General features: G+C 32.4%; 1 protein-coding gene across 1 annotated transcript in view; it reads left to right on the top strand.

Moving 5' to 3' along the window:
* LOC111085114 (monocarboxylate transporter 10-like) overlaps positions 1-23,888 on the top strand; it is a 73,234-nt gene that overhangs the window by 21,949 nt on the left and 27,397 nt on the right. The window lies entirely within an intron of this gene.

Below are 23,888 nucleotides of genomic sequence, written 5' to 3'. Positions count from 1 at the left end.
GTATTCACAGAACGGCTAGTAAGCATGACAATGGTAACCGATCGAGCGTATTCACAGAACGGCTAGTAAGCATGACAATGGTAACAGATCGAGCGTCTTCACAAGAACTGCTACTAGCCATGACAAACATACTCACAGAACGTCTACTATAAGGTATTATATATATGTGTGTGTATGTGTGTGTGTGTCTAAGGGTTTTTAGTCGGCTTTGTTGAATGAGAGCTTTCCTAGAGGACTACCTATCACTTTTTGTATCACCCTATATAATTTTCAACATGGTGAAGCACAGCCTGATTTTTCGTTTAATTATAGGGCTTAGAGAGAGATTGTGCGCATTTCGCCTGCCAGAAACAAAGTATACAAAAATGTAACTTTACTTTGTTGCTTCCACAAATTTGACACAGTATCTAGTCTAGTTTGACCTAAAATGTTGTGTCAGTCAATCGTTCCGTCTCAAGCACCAAACTGTCATTTACTGATACGTTCGTGTCACAAATATTTTGCTGTTCTATTTTTCTAAAAACCTGGTTTGACTTTTAGCCAACTTCGAATAAATATTTATCTTATCATATTGAAATGTTTGTTATGATTAGTAATTAACCAGTCTGCAGCCGTAAGATTGTTTAATTTTGTTATTTTCTTTAAACGTAAACGTGTCAAAGCTTTAAGATAGTATGAGATTGTGGAGCTTCTTTCATTAAATACTTTCACAATATTTCATGAAAAAAAGATGCGCAAAATGAAGAATGAAACAGATTGTAGTACACTAAAAAAAGAAAAAAAATATGATAAAAATAGAAATTTCATAGAATGCTAATATTAAATGTAACTTAAGTTAAATGATTAACTGTACTATTCTAGTAAATTTATTACATCATACTCCGAAATGTGACACTGGCATAAATTGTGCCATTGTGACTTTCTACTACCAACATAAATTAAAACCAGACAATTAACTCCACCATATATAGAGCTTTTCTATAATATTTTACCCTCTTTTGAAAAGATCTAAGTTTAATATCAACGTAGGTGGTTGAAAATCTCTAAACTTGGTATGGTGCGAGTGGTTGATTCGAACCTCACCTATGATACTAGACGAATGATGCGCTTTCTCTCTTTTTGCCTGGCTGAAGTAAAATTAACTGTTGGAAGTCATCAGATATTTGTTACTGGACAGTAGTGTTAGGCTTATTGTATTTTCAAACACTACATTCATTATCAGGTTCTTTAGGGGTTTTTCGGGAAAGAGTGTAGCCTGGTATGGTAGAAACACTCTCCTTTTACACTATGTCCCACTCTTCTTCCCGAAAACCTCTAAAGATCATAACAAAAATTGTATTGTTTAAATATAGAGTACGTTTAATACAATTATCTCGTGAAAAAATACTCAATTTTAATCAAACTTCGCCATCTTCGAAAAGGGCACAACAGTTATTAATAGTTATTAATTTATTTTGGCTTAGTGATTAAGGCACTCGACTACCAATCTGAGGATCGCTAGTTCGAATCCCGTTCACTGAACATGCCCTTCCTTTTAGCCGTGGGAGCGTTATAAAGTGAAGGTCAATTCCACTATTCATTGGAAAAAGAGTAACCCAAGAGTTGGCGATGGCTGGTGATGATTAGCTGTCTTCCCTCTAGTCTATCACTGCTAAATTAGATATGACTAGCACAGATAGCCCTCGTGTAGTTTTGCACAAAATTTCAAACAAACCGGACCAAACTGACTTCTTTTTTAGCAAGGGAACGTTTCCATTGTTTGAGGGCCAATTCTCACCAATCGCTACTAGTAACAAACACAAAAAACAAAAACACATTTCTCAAAGTATTTATGATTGTAGATATAAATGGATATGTAATATTAAAACTATGTTTCTGGGAAAATTGAAACAAAGCTACAAAACAATTTTCACCACACTCCTGCGTCGAAGTCTGGTTCACTATTCTCCGCATTATTTATGAACATATATACATAGGTCAAACAAGGAACCTAAAATTCAAAATGAATCCGCACCAATCAAGCGAGAATAAGTTCCACTAACTGTTACAATAAGTTCATCATTAGTAAATAAGCTTTTAACAATATGTTTCTTTTCTATTTTTCTCAAATTTCCCTTTGGCAACACTGTCGTTTAATTTGTTTGTTGTATGAATTATTTGATTAATAATAACTTGGTTAAATTATTACATAGCAGACGGAAGTTAATTTTATTTCCAAGTGCAGTCAAAAAAATAAAATAACTTAACCCTCTCACTACGGGCTCGGTTCCAGGAACCGACATCGTAACCATTTTGTGTTTGTCATATTTTTCATACTATAACTTTTAATACAGTAAGCGTATCTTTACGAAACTTTGCAGATTATCAGTAAACATTATAAGATTTTTGTATACAGAATTTTAGATTTTTTATCGAGTTTTAATAAATTTTAAGTAATGATTTCCTGTTTATATTTAATCTGTTGTTTTCACCGTTTTATCGCCGTATGGGTTTGGTCGATTCGACTGACCTCGTAATCACCATAAAAAATTACGAAATATATATAAATTACGCTTTTTTTTCGTTCTAGAATGACTAGAAAACACAAAACAGAACCATAAATGCTTAGTCTAAATAGCTTATGTCTCATAACAGTATACATCAATATACATCTATTATTTGTATTTTATTGACCTTTCAACCGTGTCTGACTAACATTACAGAAGTTGTAATGATGGGGCGTACGTTCACTGTTGTTAACGTATCCAATAATATAAAACTGGCCTTTACTAAGTGATCTATCTTGGCTTTGTTCTAGGAGACAAATATTTTGTAAAATACAGTGAAATTTCGGTTATAATACATATATATATATATATATAAATGTGTGTGTGTGTGTGTGTGTATTATTATTAATATTTACAAATAAGTTCTTAAATTTCAGCTATTTTTTTTAAAACATAGAACAATAAATAAAGAAGTATAGAAAACAATGATCTCTTCTATGTACGAACTTTCTACTCGTTTGCTGCTTGCCATAATTTGCTAAGCCTTGTCATATTTACCACGTGCAAAATGTAAATCAATATAATTTATTAGGTGTAATATATGTATTTTAAAATAACAAAAAATCATAAATTACTAAATAAATACAATAGAATTCCACTATAATTTTTCAGACTTAGTAAGTAAGGTGTATTTGGGTCTAAACAAATATGATTTTTCGAGATCCATAATATCTTACCTTACTGCTTTGGTTCTAATATGAAAATAAAAGGTTCCCCGTATTAACATTGAAAATACCACGTGGGGGACATTCTGAGTTTTCGACTGGTTATACACACGTCATGGGTCGAAGTAGGGGTATGTAAGCATGTCTTTCGAAAAATGGAAGAGGTGGGTGGGGCCACCTTGGTTGATTCACTAAATATAATAATATCTCAGACAATAAAAAAGATAGGTGGTTCATATCGTATATTCTAGCTTTTCAATATCGGTAATTTGAGTTTCTAATTCGTGAAGAACTATAGATTTTGTATTTGAACTTAACAAACATCTAATTTTAACCAAAGCTGCATTCAACATACCACGTGACATATATTTACATTTAAACTAAGAAAATAACTATGTACAATACTAATATTTGAATTATAATTTACAATTTGATACCAAACTTATTGACATACATTCATAAAATTTTGAATGTAAGTCTACAAATGTGATCACACGTTCTTTGATCCTTGACCATAGGAAGATCTGGTTCTGTTATATTTATTTCGATGAAGATTTAATTTTTTTAAAGAAAACTATTGAAAAGACATCTACATAAATCAATTGCTTTCCCTAAATCTTTCAAAAGTATTGGATTGATGCTTACAGATTAGTTCCAAACGCATGATCTGTCTACACAGGTTATCTTGATAAAATCATTGCCCAAGACCTTCTGAAAATTGTGAAGTTTTTATACCTCAGCTGAATCCATGCTTTATACAGTTCCACTGTACCTTTAAAAAGCCTGATGCTTCACAGTTATAGACAAGATACTATAACATTTAATTTTTTGGTATTTTTAACTTATGAAGTGTTAATCAAATAGTGTGTTTTAAAATAGTCAGAGCAGACATGATTAAGCTTAAAAAGAGTTTCTGATATATGATAATCGTCGTATAAGAAAAATAGTTTAGGTGTTTTCTATTTATCTATTGATTTATTTTCTTCACCTAAACGTGAATTCCAGTGAAGAAAAGATGATGTAGAAGCCTAATTTATGTCTTTTTACTCGCTGCTCCTGTAGTAGCAGACTAGTTTCGCAGAATATACGGCTCATTAGTGTTACTTGGAAGAGTGAAGCAAATTAATAAAATAGGTTTCATATAGTGGTGAAATGTTAGAAATTTGTTTGGTTTAGATGTGTCCGGGTTTATCAGTGGTGAGTAAAGAACTATTAGTAAGTTTACTAGGGTTTATATATATCATTGAGAGTATTGAAAGAGAGGCATATCTTATATAGAGAGCTTGCTTTCGTTCTCTCCTTTGCTATGTACAGAATGACAATGACAAAAAGTAATAAAAAATAACACTGAATAAGTGTCGTTTAACAAGACGTTAAAGTGTTTACTGATTCCAAAGACAAACGAAGAACATTGTTAGAGGGGGCAACTTTTTTTTTCTTCTTTTCTCTTTAAGCTGTTTTTATTGACTTCTGTATTTAGAAATAAATTAAACAATTCAGTAAATACCTAAATATTTTTGTTGTCTTTCAAAATTTATAGTGCATACTGAAAGGATTTACACATTTTGGCAAAAAAAAACTACTTTCATACTCTAAGTAATTATAAAATATCTTTATTTTAACCAACGTTTCACTTTTGCAACGTCTTTGGGGTTAGTTTTATGTACTAACCCTGAAGAAGTTGCAAAAGTGAAACGTTTGTTAAAATAAAAACTTCTTTTATAGTTATCTGGAGTAGAAAAATCGTTTTTTTTTTCTAACCCTTTTATTGCAAAATACCAAACAGCTTGTGAAACGATGTGGCTATTATTTTTTCAAATAAAGACTCGCGTTTAATGAAATTTGAGACCTATTAAGATTGATATAATAGTGTAAAAGAAATTAAAATGGACAATGAAAATAATTAGAATGATGTATTTTACCACAATAGTAACATTTATTACGTAGCCTAGCGGTTGGGTACTGTATAGTGAACCTGCGAGTGCAGAGTTCGCATTCCGTTTCCACTAAAAGAAAAAAATCGCGCTTTGTGCTGTAGGTGCGTTATAAGAGTGACGGTTAAAGCCTATTATTCGGTAAAACAAGAGCAGCCAAAGTGTTGGGAGCGGATACTGTTAATTATCTATCTTTCCTCTCATCTATCAGTTGAAAATTAGGGATGGCTAGAGCAGAAAGACATTGAGTAGCTTTACGCGAATATCTGAAAGAAAAACAATATATGAATTCATTTGAAACAGCCATTTGCAACGCAAAAATTTTTTTTCAGAATATTTTCAAAACATTATTATTTCTTAGAAAATAATGCACATATTTTATTTGCAAGATTAATATTGATAAAAAAATCTTCGTCATCTCCCTATTTGAGAGATATTGTTATGTAACTAATGCTTGTATAAGTTGTGAGTTTCAACATTCTTTAGAATAGTGAATCGGCTGCCTTTACCTCAAACATCATCCAACAAATTTCAAGAAGCATTTTATCTTCATAAAATGTTTTATCAATCGTTTTTTTTTCAAAACACACTCGAATAATTTGTGCACTATTGTTCAGATATTGCTACAGATTAGATTCAGTGTTTGTTTAGTTGTGAAGAATTTTTTACCTAGTATATTTATGGTTTACGTTATACAGCCAGAATGAGAGAAGGCCTACTTTATAATTTTGACTTTCATGACATGGTGTGCCAGATTTTCAACCTCAAAGAACAGGGCAGATTAGGCAAATTCTTATAGTTAATCTAAGAAGACCTAGTGTAGAATATTTTAAATAAGCCCTTACATCTGAACACAACTTTGACTGGAATTGACATTAATGCTTTCCAGTCCTTGTTGACTTAGGTTAGACTAGCTTCAACAAGATCAGTAAAACTTTGTTTTATTTATTATTAAAAGACTGATAATTAACATATCTGTTGAAATATAGAACACTGAAAACATTAATGTCAATACCACTTAAAGCTGTGTTCAGATTTAAGGATTGGAAAACATGAATGTTTGTTTTGAATTACGCGCATAGCTACACGAGGGCTATCTGCGTTAGCCGTCCATAATCTAGCAGTGTAAAACTAGAGGGAAAGCAGCTAGTCATCACCACCCACCGCCAACTCTTGTTCCACTCTTTTACCAACGAATAGTGGGATTGACCGTCACATTATAACGCCTCACCGGTTGAAAGGGCGAGCATGTTTGGTGGGACGAGGATTGGAACCTGCGACCCTCACATTGGGAGTCGAGCACCCTAACCACCTAGCCATGCCGGGCACAACATTAATGTCAATCCCACTTAAATCTTTGTTCAAATGTAAGGACTGGAAAGAATTAATTCAATCCCAGTTAAAGCTATGTTGAGAATGTTGCTTGATATAATGTTCAGATCAATCGAACTTAACTTTATGATTATCCTGCTATCCTTTAGTGTTTTTACTAAACAACTAGGACTTTGATATAGATAAACTTTAGGATAATGATCTTTAATCTAATGCCTTTCGATATGTATCAAGATAAATACTTATTTCTAAAATTATAGAACTAGAAGTCTTAACACGAATAACATTATTATTGATATGGATTCTTGCTAGATAGTAAGAATATTGTCCTTTGTGAAATGTACCTGTGCTACTTTTGTTTATTTCTTGAAACAAAGACTCCATATTTTGTTTCGTCCATCTTCATATATTGAGAAATATATTTCTACCAATGTAGTATATTACCTTAAGAAGTAAATATCTGTTTTACTAGAAGAGTGGGAAATAACAGTTAGGCTGCAAAAGCACTTATTCTGAAGTATTCATCTCTTGCCGAAGTACCTGGCTCGTGTCTATGAATTTCGGCTTGAGAAGGTTTATTAAGTTATATATTTATATATACGTATATATATGCATTCCGCACGTATTATATATAACATACCCTATTAGTTCAAACAGATTAATACAACAGTTAGTATATTTGTAGCTATTTTTATTATAAAATATGATATAATTATTCCCCTATTATTCTAAATACCTCAGATAAAACGAAAGTGAACATGTTTCTATAATAGAGGTTTTTCTGACGTCTGAACCCTTTAATGCTTGTAGAATAATAAGCATTAAAAGAGATGTTCATCTTTCTTTCTCCCGAAAAAAAAACGATCAAAAACAAAAATATAAAAATAAATATGAACCATTGTTTTCTTCATTCTTTTAAACTATAATTGTTTCATTCAGTATATTTTTATTCTTATAATTTACTTGTTTACGTTTCTTAGGGATTAGGTTTTAAGAAGGTAATCAGATCTGGCTGCTCCACACAACAATTAGCTAGACTTATAGATTCTGTTAAGACGAAGCTGCGAGCTTTTGCTGTACGGAAGTTCTTACATCAAATTTTAAGTGAATAAATTCCAACGTTTTCTTTGTTTGCTTGTTTTTTGAATTTCGCGCAAAGCTACACGAGAGCTATCTGCGCTAGTCGTCCCTAATTTAGCAGTGTAAGACTAGAGGGAAGGCAGCTAGTCATCACCACCCACCGCCAACTCTTGGGCTACTCTTTTACCAACGAATAGTGGGATTGACCGTCACATTATAACGCCCCACGGCTGAAAGGGAGAGCATGTTTGGTGTGACGGGGATTCGAACCCGCGACCCTCTGATTGCGAGTCGAGTGCCGTAACCACCTGGCCATGCCGGGCCTCCAACGTTTTGTTGAAACTTGTACACGTTTACAGGCAAGCTATTAATTCAAATAAATTAAAAAAAATAACTTTCTCTAGAATAAGTATAAATAAAATCAGTTTAAAAATATTTCTCAAACTGATGTTTAACGTTTTGGTAAGTTTGTGTAAATGACGTTACAGTCATAAAGAGAAATTAAATGAAGCTGGAATGATAAAGAAATATGTTAATAGTTTTTTAATCGTAGAATTAGAAAACTGAAAGTAAAGTATGATGATAAACAAACCATTTATTTAAGAGGTGTTATAAAATTAGGTGTAAGGAATATCGATTGGGGTTGGGACAGGTCAGAAAGCGGCCGCATTTTGATAAGTTCATAAGAAAATAAGAGATCACTCTAAGTCGTTTGGAAATTATTGGAGGAAACGGTTGTTTTTCTTGTTTAGCCGCTGTGGAGAATAAGGAACCACTATGATTATGATACTTTGTAATCCAATACAAGTGAAGCAGGTGTGTTTCGCGTTTAATTAGACAAAAAGAACAAAAACAAAACTGAAGATGTGAGAGCGATCAAAGAAACCGACTTAGAGGCCAACGAAGAAATATTATGTTGCCAATAAGGAACAAAACATTGTTCTAAATCTATGTGTTGTTGATTATTATAATAATTTGTTTGTTTGTAGTTATGCACAAAGCTACACAATGGGCTCTGCCCACCACAGGTATCGAAACCCGGTTTCTAGCGTTGTAAGTCCGCAGACATACCGCTGTGCCACTGGGGGGCTATTATGATAAACAACAATTTGTTGTGTATATTTGTATTAGTGAACTTCTACTAGGAATAAGCACAACCCAAATAAAGTTGAAGGGAAAACGAAGTGCAAGTATAACACCATCATAACAAATGGAGCAAACTAAAACAATGTTTTTTTTTATCTCTTGCAAAATGTATATGTATTATATTTTTTCTTTGCCAATACTATAACATCTGCCACATGATGTAGCCCAGTATCTTTTAGGGCTGAGCCTAGGATGGTAAACAGGAGGGTCATTCCTGAAACTGGTGATTTAGGGTTATTTCGAAAGATCTCGATGAATGAAGCTCGGTACAACTTCTAAAACAAGAAAATAAACTGAATATTAATGAAAGTATGAATTGATGAAATCTATATGGATTATGGATTATACTATAGTGATACCAAACTGGGCATTATGCCATCCTTCTTATATTTACTATTCATTGCAGAAATGATATTTTTAATCTGAGAATCGCTAGGGAAATCATCTTGTAATGCGTCGTGCATCTGCTTCAACTTCAACACTGCATCTTTGGGTTTTAATGTGTCGTTAGTTTCACAAAATATTAAAACTTTTTGAAGATAACGATACTACAGTCTTTTTTATGTTTCACTGTCAATGCAGTAAATAAATGACGAATCTTCGATCCATCTCGTATGTCAAATCGATGGGGATATATTTGAATAAGTTTTTCCCTCATCCAACCTGGAACCACAGTTTAGCTTAATCGCTACAATTAAACCAACATATCTGGAACATTTCAAACATTTTCATTTCTATATCGTTTTACTTTATATTTACAAGTTAACTTCTCCATATTGACTCTCATGGTCTCCAGTCAAGTCACGGGTCCAGTAATTGGTCTGATCCAGCAACAGACACTTTCATAATGCACTCAAAGCTGAAAATGTGGTGGGTGGTTATCTGACTTGAACCTTTGACTTTTGATTCGTAACCCAGCACACAAAAATCATAAAACACCAAAACGTCATATCCAGATACGTACACTTATAATAACAGAAGAAACCGTAACTCCTACTTGGGTTATAGAAAATACAAAAATAATAAGACACTGTAACATAATATCACACTAGGGCACAAATAATAACAGTCGAAACATTAACTCGTACTTGTATTATAGAACATACAAACATCCCATGACACTGTAACATCATACCATGATTGGGACCCAAAGAATGACACGATACACTATAACATTTACATAGTTTTAAAAGATACAGAAATGATTAGACACTAAGAACAACACAAGAAATTGCAAAACCTTCTTGGACTATAGAAGATTCAGAAATCACAAGACTCTGTAACATTATACCCAGAAGAAGCCAGAAAGAATATCAGAAAGCCATAACTCCTAATTGGAATATAGAGCATTAAGAAGTCGTAAGGCACTGTAATATCATATCCAGATTAGGATACAGAGAATTAAAAAAAACCGAAACCTCCATTTGGGTTATAAAGGATACAGAAATCAAAAGGCACTATAATATCATACCCCGACTAGGACACATAGAATAAAAGAAGAAACTGTAACTCCTACTTAGGTTGTAGAAGATACAGAAATCACAAGACAATGTAATATCATATCAAGACAAGCAATGAAGAGAAACACAATAATCTGTAACTCTGACCTGCACTATATGGGATACATAAATCACAACACACTGTAACATGATATCCAGACCATTAAAGAAAGAAGAAGTGTAAACATATTTTAAGTAAAGGAATTATGAACTATAAATGGGAGCACCAAAAAGTAAGGAAACAAAGTCGGAATGGGTGGGATAACACTTCAACACTAGGTGGTTTTAACGCAATGCAATCTTTGATAGACTTGAATTGAGTTTTATCGGTAGCTAATCCTTTCTAAATACTCAACAAATTAAAAAAATTAAAAAATCAGGAGTTTTGATAATATTCTGTTGGCCCATCTCTTACCAGTCAGATAGTTATAATGTCTCCCATAAGCAATGTATGTCTATTGGAGCTTCCTGTCTGACTTCCGATATCAAACAACCCCTATGATGTCATGCATTTCGATTGTGTCACGTAATTTGATTACATACATGCATTTGTATTTGGTTGCTGAAAAAATTTATAACAGAGAAATTTAGCTATATACACCTTTCATTTAGCTTGAGCAATTACTAAGTTATAAAAAGCACATGAAGCAAGGATGGGCCGAACGGTGGCCAGACCTACTTTGAAGTTTCACTGTGTCAAAAACTACCAAGTGTTGTAATGTTACCCTCCCATTCCTACCGAGTTTCCTTATTTTTCGGTGCTCCCATTCCCACTTCCTATATTTTATTTAATTTTTTTTTCCTTGTTTATATTGAATCTCTCGGTACAGTGCTATCGATGAATTCTGTCTACTTGCTAGCTATTTGTCTGAATGTACTAAGACTACTGTAGTTACAGAATATTAAATAAAGTACATGTTTTCAAATATCCTGAGAACACTACCTTGAAGTAAAAATATTTCATCGACAAAATATTGAAGTATCATCATTACAGGATTGATAGATATGAATGAGAATAATCATTACTGCCTGTATCAATGTACATGTTCACTGTCATTCTTGCAATGATCAACGTAATGCATTATCATTACTGTATGATAATATACATCATGATTATTGCGTCAATTAATATAAATACCGATAGCATTTCAGCTGTATTAAAGGCTTCTCTGTTGAGATTTTTAGCAATTTCAAGTACAAAACGTAATTATTCTAATCGTAATTTTAGTCCTGTTTTCAGTGTGAGTGTTAAAACTAAATATTGTAAAAAAATGATGATCTCTGAATGTTCTTTGGAATATTGCTTCTATTTCATACTTCGCCCCTTTAGCAGGATTTTCACCCTACATAGAAATAATTTGTTTAAGAACATTACTTAGAATCTACTATTCGTGACGATTTGGAAACTCACCAAATACGGAGTTTTGATGAATATAAGATATGCTTGCTTAAAAATAATAAGATATCATTTTGGAATAAAGTAGCATTTTTTTCATATATTCTTATTCACGTGTTTTTAAAAATGGATAATAATACTAATTTAAATGGAAAATAGTCCAAAAGATGATTATGCAATGCGATTGATGATATGTTTTCTTTCGTTGGCTCTGATGCATCGGGCTAGTTGTTTTGTATTTCAAGAGCAAACACTTCAAAAAACGTATTCCAACTGTAGCAATGTAGTCAACTCAATGATAGAACGCGACGTCTTTGGTTTCTGAAACTAAGGCTCACCTGTAAGTCCAATCGAATCAAGTTTTCGCCTGTCAGAGTCAGAGATTGGGTCCATTCAGTTCTTAATGACATATAAATTACAGGGTGTGTCAACCTACGCAACCGTAAGAGGGTTTTAGAAATATAATTATTTACACATAATAACAGGTGCCTAGACAACTTAGAAACAACCCATATTGTCCCAACAAAAATACGTCTAGCTGTCATAGAAGCTTTAAAAGATATGTCATGTTTGTAGCAGTTGTCTGTTTCAGATATTTGCGAAAAGCTACACAAGGTCTAGCTTTACTATCTGTCCCTAGTTTAAAACTGATAAATTATAGAGAAAGTACCTATTCAACAGCATCCGTCACCAACTGTTTGTTTATAACTTTAACTCAGTAGCGAGATTTGACCGTCACTCTTAACGCACCCACGACCCCAAATTGCTAAAAGTTAGTTTACGTCAATGGGACCCGAACCATGAACATCAGATTCAATGCCGAACAACGTAACCACTAGACCACCGTAACTTTTCTATTATTATATCTCTAATCTGCATCTCCATTAGCTCGCCCATAATTCTGTCTGTCTGTCTGTTAGACCATCTGACCATGTGAATATGTCCTTGTGTCTATTTTTGTCCTTCTATTTCTAATAGAAATTTCAACTAAAGAAATAATATTCAATAAATTAAAAAAACAGTAATGAAAATGAATTAAAGAACAATTTAAATTTAACAAATGGAATATCAATAAACATGAATTATAATAAAAAATGATATATTTTAACCAACAACTAATAACATAGATTTAAGATGTGCTCATAAAAATAAGTAATATTAATAAATCTTATGAATTCAAAATGGTCACGTCCCCCTGTCGGCCAGTAGTAACTTTACTGACTTACAAAGTTAAGATCCAGAGCGCATATAGCTTTGGGCTAAAGAATAACAACAATTGGTCAACATATTAGGCCTAATTATGAAGTATATTCCATAACTGCTTTCTAAAATATTAGTTATATACTATTTTTTATCAACCTTTCACTGTCTAGTATTGTTTCTAAACAACTTTATATAACAATATTAATTTTCACAAATCAATATCGACATTGTAATTAAATAAAGTAACATATGCATAGTTTTGCCAAGTATGCCAAATTATATTTAACGAAAACAACATACAAACCTTAAATGTTTCTGAACACAAAAATATTCAAGATATTTAAAGTACAATGTAGTTTTCTGAGAACTGTGGTGTTGTGAAATTGTACATATCATTGAACTAGTTGTGATATGCCAAGAAGCCATTGTTGGTCGGTTGTACGTCGCTCTTGGTTTATAATGATGTTGTCTAAGTAAGACAAAGAATTTATCTTTCATTAATAGTTTACGACAATTATATAGTGGTTCATAGAATGGCTCTGAGTTTTTCAAGTACAAACGTTTAGCTCATAGCTCTGTCATCTTTTAACCGACTTGAGATCTAATTACAGTTTTGGACTAAGGAGGTCAAACCCTTTTGATTGATGTATTTGACCATGCCCAAGGTCTCATAGATTAATTTACTCTAACCCTGCCTAAAATGATTTTAATTTGAGGGTAAGGTGGTAAAGATCCTGATGAGTAATAAAATGGAATCGGGTATTGCTGGCGCACACTTGGTATTGCTGGCGCACAAAGATATTGCTAATAAAAATGAAACAAAAAAGGTTTCGTACATTAATTTACTCTAGTCCCGCCTAAAAGGATTTCAAATGCCGCGGCTATTGATGATTCCCTCTTGTTTTATCCAAGTATAATCCTGCCTAAAATAATTTCAATTTGAGGGTAAGGTTGTGGAGATCCTGATGAGTAATAAAATGGAATTGGGTATATGAGTGCCCCACATTTGGTATTGCTGGCGCACAAAACATAGCTGGTAAGAAGGAAAAAAAAAACGTATCATACATTAATTTACTCTAATACCGCCTAAAAGAATTTAAAATGCCGCGGCTATTGAGGCTTTCCCTCTTGTTTTATCCTAGTTTTCTGTGTTTGTGAGTTTATTTTTCTTAGTGTAGATAAAATAATCGAAGAACTACAGAATAAGTTGAATAAAATTGCATATCATTCAAACTCTTCAATTAGACTTTTGAAACTATATTGAGTAAGTCACTTAACTAAAAAGTGATTAAAGTGTTTTGAGGAATATAAATAGTAGTTATCCCCTTACTTCAGATACTGGACGCCGATTGACTACCTCAGGCGATAGGGGGCGGAAAGAGGGTAGGGATAATGACGTCCTCGAAGTGGCCTCAGAGAGGGCGGCTGCGAAGGCGTGATGGCATCATAGTTCCTGTATTTCATACTGTTTCTAAAGTCAGAGCTACTATAGGCGGAAGGTGCTACTAAGGGCAGTGTTTCTATAGGAAGATTATGTTTCTATGGTTAGTGCTGCTACAGCAGATGATGTTACTACAGGTGGATAGTTCAATACGATGATGATTTCATCGTAGGGTGTCTCAACATGTGATTACGTCACCCACATTGTAGTTTTCACTTCTATATTTAATTATATGTTCTAAAACGCTACAAGTAAATCTATTACTTCAACCCTAATGTATATTTAGCCTAACTCACAACAGTTGATGATTTGTCAACCTTCTATTAAGAGAGACAGATGATAATTACTATTATACGTTCATTGGTTGGTTGGTTGGTTATTTTTTTAGCAAAGTCACATTGGGCTATCTGCTGTGTTCACTGTGGGGAATCGAACCTAAGATTTAAGCATTGCATGTCTATAAACTTACCGCTCTTCCACTAGGGAGTACATATTCATTAATAATATATAAATATCATACACGTATCTACACTATACTTAATATTGAAACTAATTGTTTTAACATAAAAAAATGTCCAATTCATAAATAATAATCAAATTAACTGTAACGTAATAACGTCACAGACATTGGTTTTCTACATAAGTTCAAAATAGTAGATTAGCCTTTAGTGATAAATTAGACCCCATGAACTGATTATTCACATTTCTATTAATTGTGTTTAAACACTTGATACAAGTCTTCATATGGAGCTTCTTATAAAAACTCGTTTTTCGTCATAGCCCAACTTGATACAAGTTTTCATATGGAGCTTAAAAACTCGTTTTTCGTCATAGCCCAATATGTTTTAAGGAGATATCGTTAATATGCATAAGTAAAATCACAAACTCTAAATAAGACACGTTTCACACATACTGAAACGTAAAGGTTCAGAAAATTTCAAATATTAGATAGGGGATTATGATCTTTGATCAACTTTTCAGAGTTACAGCTAATCATTCATAGTAAACTTCCAAGAAAGATCAGACTAAGATTAATGATGGTGTTTATTGTAGATATTAGAAAATAATTTTTTTCATCAGCAGATGTGCAATCAGATCTTTCTCCATCGTCTGGACGAATCCTCATTTCAAAAATATCAATCCGATTTCTCAGTTTACCTTCAGCCCAATGTAATAACTGTGGTATATCCACATATTCTAGCATGGGATTAGACAACTAGAATAAATTTCCATAAACAAAACATAAGGGAAATTCCCCAAAATGATTCGAACTAATATGATCATAGAACATTTACTCATTTAGAAACTGTATAAAATATATCATGCACTTGAAATAAATAACTAAATTGACTATATCGTCGTGCTGGACATTAGATCTTTTAAACATCCTCTCCTATTGCTTAAACCCGACAGAATAAAATATCAATAGCCTTGAAAGTAAGTTCAAATTTTGCATTAATTAAAAATAGTAGACAATTAGTATATCTTTCAGGAATAAAGGTTTCAAACATATGAACATTGGTTTAATTATTTGTTCACAAATGAGAAATTCTATTTCCATATATATTTTGCATTTTCAGAACGGTTATTCTTACACTTAGATATCTTGAATTTGAAATGTTTATATGATATATTATATTTTACTCTTTCTCGCCAGCATCATCAGCCCCCCCCCCCAGTGGCCCAGCGGTATGTCTATGGACTTACACGCTAGAAACCGGGTTTCGATACCCGTGGTGGGCAGAGCACAGATAGCCCATTGTGTAGCTTTGTGCTTAACAAACATCATCAGCCCATTTCTCTCATAATCATAACATTAAATATGATCTATCTATGATCGATTAAATTTTACTTGTTCCTTTTACTACTTATGATATCTACGTGAAGAAGCACCTGATTCATCTCATGCCTCTCCTCTTGGGAACAACCGTTACATCACTTTATCAACTTACGAAAATAATTTGAATACCCATATTCCACCGTTCAAGGACTTTGGACAAAGAAAACTATATCCAACCAAAGATGGTATCATTTTTTCTTCAACAGAATGGAATGAATTTAAACAATGGATCCCAACCATTTATGTTGCTGCATAGAGCAAGACTGAAGAACATTTTATCTTAGAAGAATGGAATTGTGTAATTCGTGTTGTGTGTGTCAATAATATTCCCTCTATTCATTATATAGTGTACTAATTACTAGTATTTTGAATTTATGTAAAATCTGAACTTACTTTCAAGGCTATTGATATTTTATTCTGTCGGGCTTAAGCAATAGAAGAGGAGGTTCAAAAGATCTAAGCACGACGGGATAGTCAATTTAGTTATGGATTTCAAGTGCGTGATATATTTTATACAGTTTCTAATTGAAGAAACGTTTTATGATCATATTAGCTCAAATCACTTTAGGGAATGTCCCTTATGTTTCATTCATGGTGATACATTCTGGAACTTTTGGATATACCACAGATATTATTACATTGGGCTCTATATATCGTGAGAAATCGGCATCATCTTTTCGAAATGAGGATTCGTCCAGAAGATGGAGAAAGCTAGCATTACACATATCATCTCTACTGATGAAGAACGTTTCTTACTTACAATACTTACAATAAACCCCATCATTAATCTATTATCTTATCTTTCTTGCAAGTTCATTATGAATGGTTAGCTACAACTCTGAACAGTTGATATAAGATCCTAATCCCTATCTAATACTTGAAGTTTTGTAAAAATTTCAGTATGTGTGAAACGTATATTATTTAGAGTTTGTGATTTTACTAACGTATATTAACGTTATCTGCTTAAAACACATTGGGCTTTGATGAAACAGAGTTTTATATAGGAAACTGTATATGAATACTTGCATCAGGTGTTTAAACACAATTATTAAAACAGTGAATAATCAGTTCATGGGGTCTAATTTATCACTAAAGGCTAATCTACTATTTTGAACTTATGTAGAAAACCAACGTCTGTGACGTTATAACTTACAGTTAATTTGATTATTATTTATGAATTGGACATTTTTTATGTTAAAACAATTAGTTTCAATATTAAGTATAGTGTAGATACGTGTATGATATTTATATCTTATTAATGAATAAATACTCCCTAGTGGAAGAGCGATACGTTTATAGACATGCAATGCTTAAATCTTAGGTTCGATTCCCCACAGTGGACACAGCAGACAACCCAATGTGACTTTGCTAAAACAAAATAACCAACCAATGAATGTATAATTATAAATAACAACATATTCTATATATTATAGTTGATTTGTTCAACTTTTGTTTTCATAAAGTTTTCTTTCTTCCATGTTGAACTTTCAATCTTCTCAACTTCCTCTCATAATAAGAGGTAGACATATCATCAACTGTGATGAGTCACACTAAATATGATTAAATAAGTTCCCACACCACAGATGGAAACTGAAATGCTATTAGTTTTAATTTTTACAGTATTAACAGTTAAGCATAACTATTTATGTAGATCCTTTGAAACTTAGAATATATACAATATATTAACTACAGAAATGAAAATTATAGAACAAATGAACTAGGAATAGGCGCTTTATATATAAAACGTCATGAAATGAAAAAGTATGCCATGCAAATTAGATATAGAAGCTAAAACTATTATTATATATATTACAGTATGTCAGATGTGTACTAAATCAATACTTAAATCATAAAAAACACAATTGGCTATGGAATAATAATGTAACTATCTCTTTCAACTAATGGTTTTCTTTATAAAAATGAAACATTAGATGTGATAATACTTTTTAAGACAGATAATTATATGATATATCAATTTTAAAAGCAAAAACTACAGAAGTGATGAATTAGAGGAGTATTTCATACATACATAGCGATAATTAATTTAAAAGTGTGTAAAATGAATTATTGGCTATGCTATAATATCTGCCTCATTTGAATAATGGATAAATTAACATAGTATCCGTGATTGAATTTTTTAAATGGCATATGTAACACAAATTATCAGCCTTGTTGTAATATTTGTCTCTTTAAACAATGGTTTTACTGGTACAGTATTTAAAACGTTTGTGACACATATAATTTAATTATTAACAGAAAACACAATCACTTATGCAAAGTGTCTCGTTTAAATAATAGTTTTTTTTGCAACTTTAGGACATATAAGTAAATATAGACTAAAATGTTCAAGATGTATGTTCAAAATATAATTAATACTTAAATATACAATTGTCTTGCAGATTTACTTATTAAAACGAAACAATAGATGTGGTATGCAGTTTGATGACCTCATAGTCCTACAATAACACTGTCATTAGTCCGCCTATTGTACCTTAGTAACACCATCCGCCCCTAGGAATATGCTTTCTAGTGATTCACAATATGATATCCCTTCCCCTAGTAACGTGCCTTCTGGTGCCACCTCGTATAACTATGACTCCTAGCAATGATCCCCTAGCAACATACCCTCTGATGCCTCTTCATAAGGCTTTGTTTAGACACGTTGATATCTATTGATCTACATGACTCTCTCGCGAAATATCTGCCCGCTCATAATAGATAACCTAGCCCATCCTCTTAGAAACACACCCTTTGGTATACCACTTCATGAATGTCGTCGTCGCTACCCCTCCCCTTATCATCTGAGGCAGTCAATCATCAGATTGCTTTGCAAATACCGCACTAATTACTAAAATAATTAGCAAGTCACTTATATTTTACACATGTTACTCTGTGCGATTTATTACACTATACAACTGAAAGCTGCAATTGTTCTAGAACAAATTCAGAGAAAAACAGTTTTATGTAATCTACACATTATTACTGGCCATCATAAGATGTCTATGAAGGCAGATTCACATACAATACAAAAAATCATGCAATTGTGGCTGGTCCAGTTGCTTAGAAATATCATTTTAAGCTATTCTCTCCAAATGACAGTCCTGTATGACTATTTTCAGCATTCAAAACTTTAACTTTATAAAATTTTTCTTGAATGGTTATGTTATTAATGTTTTTTTTTCAACATGGTATTAGTTAGTATAAGAAATAATCGAAGATGTTGTTTAATTTATTTTTTCAGGAGTGAAATCGCACCAGATATTTAAACTAGCATTCTTGTAATAAGTCTAGTTTTTACGATGGGGTAAACAACTACATCTTACCATTTAACTGCTTCTTCACATGCAAGCTGTTTTTTAACCTAGTATTGCAACTTTTTTGTATAACTTTAGGTTCTAAATTCATATGTCAGTGACCACTTATATTATCCATTAGAGCATCAAAAACCAGGGTTTATGAATTTCACACAGTGTATTTCATATCATGTTGTATTCTCGTTATGGAATAGTTAACACATGCATAAGTCAACTCCAAAAACGAAGATTAGAAAAAATGATTTAGTAAGCTTTCAATAATGATATTTAAAGAAAAACAAAAAAACACCATCGCGCAGATTATATCGCACAGATTATATTGCACAGATTATATTGCACAGATTATATCGCACAGATTATATCGCACAGATTATATTGCACAGATTATATCGCACAGATTATATTGCACAGATTATATCGCACAGATAATATCGCACAGATTATACTGCACAGATTATATTGCACAGATTATATCGCACAGATAATATCGCACAGATTATATTGCACAGATTATATAGCACAGATTATATCGCACAGATAATATCGCACATATTATATTGCACAGATTATATTGCACAGATTATATCGCACAGATTATATCGCAACATAGCAAATTACTCTTTATTCTTCTCTGAACTTGTACAGTTTAGAGGTCGTGTGAAATGAAAATAAACAGATCAAAAATGTACTTGAAAGAAAAACTATAAAATTTAAACTAAACAAACCTGAATTTCACACAGTCGAAAATGAACAAAGGTAAAAAGCACGAGTGTTTTCAAGGTTTATCCAGATCTTTGGAAATCAAATTTGAGCGAATTTCAAAACCATGAAAACTCAACTAGAGAGCATCATAATCTCTGCCATTTCTTTATCTTCCTACCATCCAGATGGTTATGAACAGCAACAGACCAATGAAAAAACAGAAACATTCGGGGTTGGCAACAGTTATAAAGGGGACAAATCTTAAGGTCATGTTTTAGAAAAACAGTAACAGCCAAAGCGATATCATAGGTAATGATCTGAGATCTGAAATATAATTTTAATGTTAAATGATAAGAGGGTACGTGTACAATATCACACAAAACTATCTTGCCCCAGTGATGACCAATAACGTTTTAAATTATTTCAAATGTATCATTTCAAATATATATGTCTATTCTCAAAGAGTAGAAATTATTTATGGATTGACTGGTTGTTTATTATAAACCTATGGATTTCATATGTAAAGGTGAGTTATGAACCTTACTATTTCTTATACAGGCTATAGGTTATCGAACATTCTGTTTGCAAACTTTGGGTTATCTGTCTTAGTACTTTGTGTATAATAGTACTGACTTTCTAGTTTATAATTTTTTTCAACTTTTGTATGTGTTTCTAAACACTCATTGTCTATAAAAGTTTATTCTTGACTGCTTTGACCAGTACATTAATATTACAACGTTTTTCCTAGTGATCACCAATTTCAGACTATATCTCTGATTACATGTTATTGTTTACCATTCTGGTATATTTAGCCTGGTTTCTCCATGTAAATATAGAAAGATAATCCTCTAATTGTATTCATATAACTGGTGGAAACTAGAGAAGTTTTCTTTGTGTCTGTGTATTAGTTTTGCTAGTCAACTGGTTAGGCAGCTCAGTTCCAGTTTTAATAAACCCTCTGATGTAGGGTATCATCTTTCTTGGAGATTATTGCAGTGTTTTGTGCTAAATAAAGAGTATGGGTCCTAATTCAATTCTTGTATATTAATTGTTATCTGTATTAGTAGAGCAAACAGTGAAATAAAGAGTTTTCGTTTATTACACTTTGATTATTAGAGTCAGTCTCATGTTTTCAAACAGGTGCAACACTTTCACATTGTTAAGCCACAGGACAATTCCCACTTTTTTTCAATCAAGTATATTGTCTATCAGCTATATTGTTAGTATCCTCTTGTACTGTCGGAGCTGACTTACCCCAAGGTATCTAGGTTAAGAAAAATGCCATATATGTACAAGCTATTTTTATTCACTTTAGTATTTCGCATCCAGGGTCTGACACAACTAACAAGAGACATAAAACTAGAGTTTTTGTCTTGAATTTAGCTAATGGTAAAGAAAATTAGGTAAATTGTGTGCTATTGGAGCCAAATTTTTAAGCTGTTGAAAGTAAAATTATTAGACTTAACATGATGTTTAAGATGCTCGTGTTTAATAAAAAAAATTAAAATTCTGATTCTAAAATCAAAACAAAATATGGTCATTATATAGAAGTTCAGAAGTCATTAAGAAGGAGTTTTCCAAGTAAAGAGATCAAAACGACAATATAAACTGTGTTAGATGTAAAAGAAAGGTTACTAAATTACTGTCATATTTGAATTTTCGCTGAAACATTATCTATCATTATTTATTAACGCTTCAAATAAACTTCGAAATTGCAAAAAATACCCAAACAATTTCCGTTATATTTGTGAAAAGTATATTACAGTTTCACAGGTGAAAAATATCCCACACAATGTAAAGGTAGCTGACTACCACTATTTTGGGTGTAAAATCGGTGTCCACAAAAACAACATTGGGCTCCATATGTGTGTTGTAGTTTTTCACAACTGGCTTTACACAATGGCTAAATAAGAAGCGAGCAAGTATGCCATTTCCTGTTTCTATGATATGACGTGAGCCCAAATATCATCTAACTGACTGTTATTTTTCCATGATTAATGATTGTGGATATTGCATCTGCAATGAAACCAGTACCTCATTGGGATGGTATTCCAGTGCCGCATCCACTAGCGGATTGGGAAACAGAAGAAGTATCTTGCAAAGAAGACAATTAATCATCTTCATCCTCTTCATCTAGTAATTATGTTCCTGTGGCACCTCAACATAAACTGCCTCATTTGATCATACAAGAAGATCTAAATGATCTGATTCGTGACTTGTTTCTATCAAAGCAGCATGGTTTACAGCAATGGAATTTATTAGCTCCAGGAATATGAGTTTTAATTTACCAAAGTTGCCATCAAAGTCTTGTATCTTAATGCAGCATACAAGATACTTTGTGTTTCTGTACAAATATTGATGTACTAATGGAAGAATTAGGTACTGAACACTATCCTCAAGAATGGAATTTTTTTATCAACTCAACTAAAGCTAGTCTGAAAGCTGTACTTTTTGCACAATGGGGACGATAAGCCATCGATTCCTGTTGTTCATGCTGTTAACGCGAATGCAACTTATCAAAACATGCAGATTTTATATTCTTAAATGCAATTTTCAATGACTAAAAAAACACTCTCACTTATAGCACCTTAAGAACACAATCCGCCTTTGTAAAACACACACAACACCTCTAGTAAGGCCATCCGCCTATAGAACCTTAATAACACCATCCGTTTTTGTAAAACATATGTAAGAGAAAACTATAAAGTGACATGTGTAAAATGAAATATTTTGTCAAGAACAATAAAAATCATAGTTATATGGATAAAGAAATAGCATATTTAAACCATAAAGCCAAGCTAGTGAAACAGTAAAATTGTATGTTAAACCATTGCATGATAGTTAGAGATGTTATTACGAAAAATGCATGATTAGATATAGAAGCGACAGCTCTAGAAATAACAAAAATTATGTCATTCAAGTTGAATATTGAAACGGTGATAATACGAACTTTTTCTTCTAAATTATTCAGCACAATAATTGTTGAAAAGGATAACAAAATATGAAGTCTAGTCATTTTAAAATTTTCAGTTTCAATTTAAAATTTTCAAAAATTGTGGAATTCCACAACATCAGTAACGCAATGATATTGATATTATTCATCATTACATAACCCTGGAGTTGGTAAACCACAAAATACATGGAATGCGATATGTATTGATATTTTGCTTATATATTTATCATTAAAATTCCATCCAATGACTAGCTTTTTAAACTTTAAAAACCGGATTCGTGGTGGTCACAGCACAGATAGCCTATCGTGTAGCTTTGTGTTTAACAACAAACAAACATCAACACTTGTTTGATTGGTTTTTTGGTTCAGAGCAAAGCCAGGTAGGCTATCTGACGTGCCCACTGTAAAGACTGAATCGAACTCCAAATATCAGCGTTGTAAGTCTGTAAACCTACCACTGTTTCACTGGGGGAATTGACATTTGGAGTAAGCAATTCATGATATTGCCATCGAGAGTATTTCTCACTTCCTACTTTTACAGGCCTGCGATGGTTTTATTCTAATGAATTTTGTTTTTAATTTTCTACAGCAATTCCTGTACGCTGAATCCGAAAATGATATCCCTTTATCTCCATCACGTATACCTTTTTCACAAAACGTCATAACGCAATACATAAAAGAAAGACCACGACATGTAGTTTTAAGACCAAAAGACATAGATTTCATTAAAAAACAGGATGAATGAAGATTCATATTCGTTTGACATCAATGTTCTTCCCTTTTCTTTAGTTTGTTGTGTATTTGTTAACAAACATAATAATAAAAACTCTTTATTGA

Source organism: Limulus polyphemus, unplaced genomic scaffold (genome assembly GCF_000517525.1).
Source record: "Limulus polyphemus unplaced genomic scaffold, Limulus_polyphemus-2.1.2 Scaffold240, whole genome shotgun sequence".
NCBI lineage: Eukaryota > Metazoa > Arthropoda > Merostomata > Xiphosura > Limulidae > Limulus > Limulus polyphemus.
The sequence above is the reverse complement of the archived record's forward strand: the minus strand, read 5'-3'. Positions and strand labels throughout refer to the sequence as shown.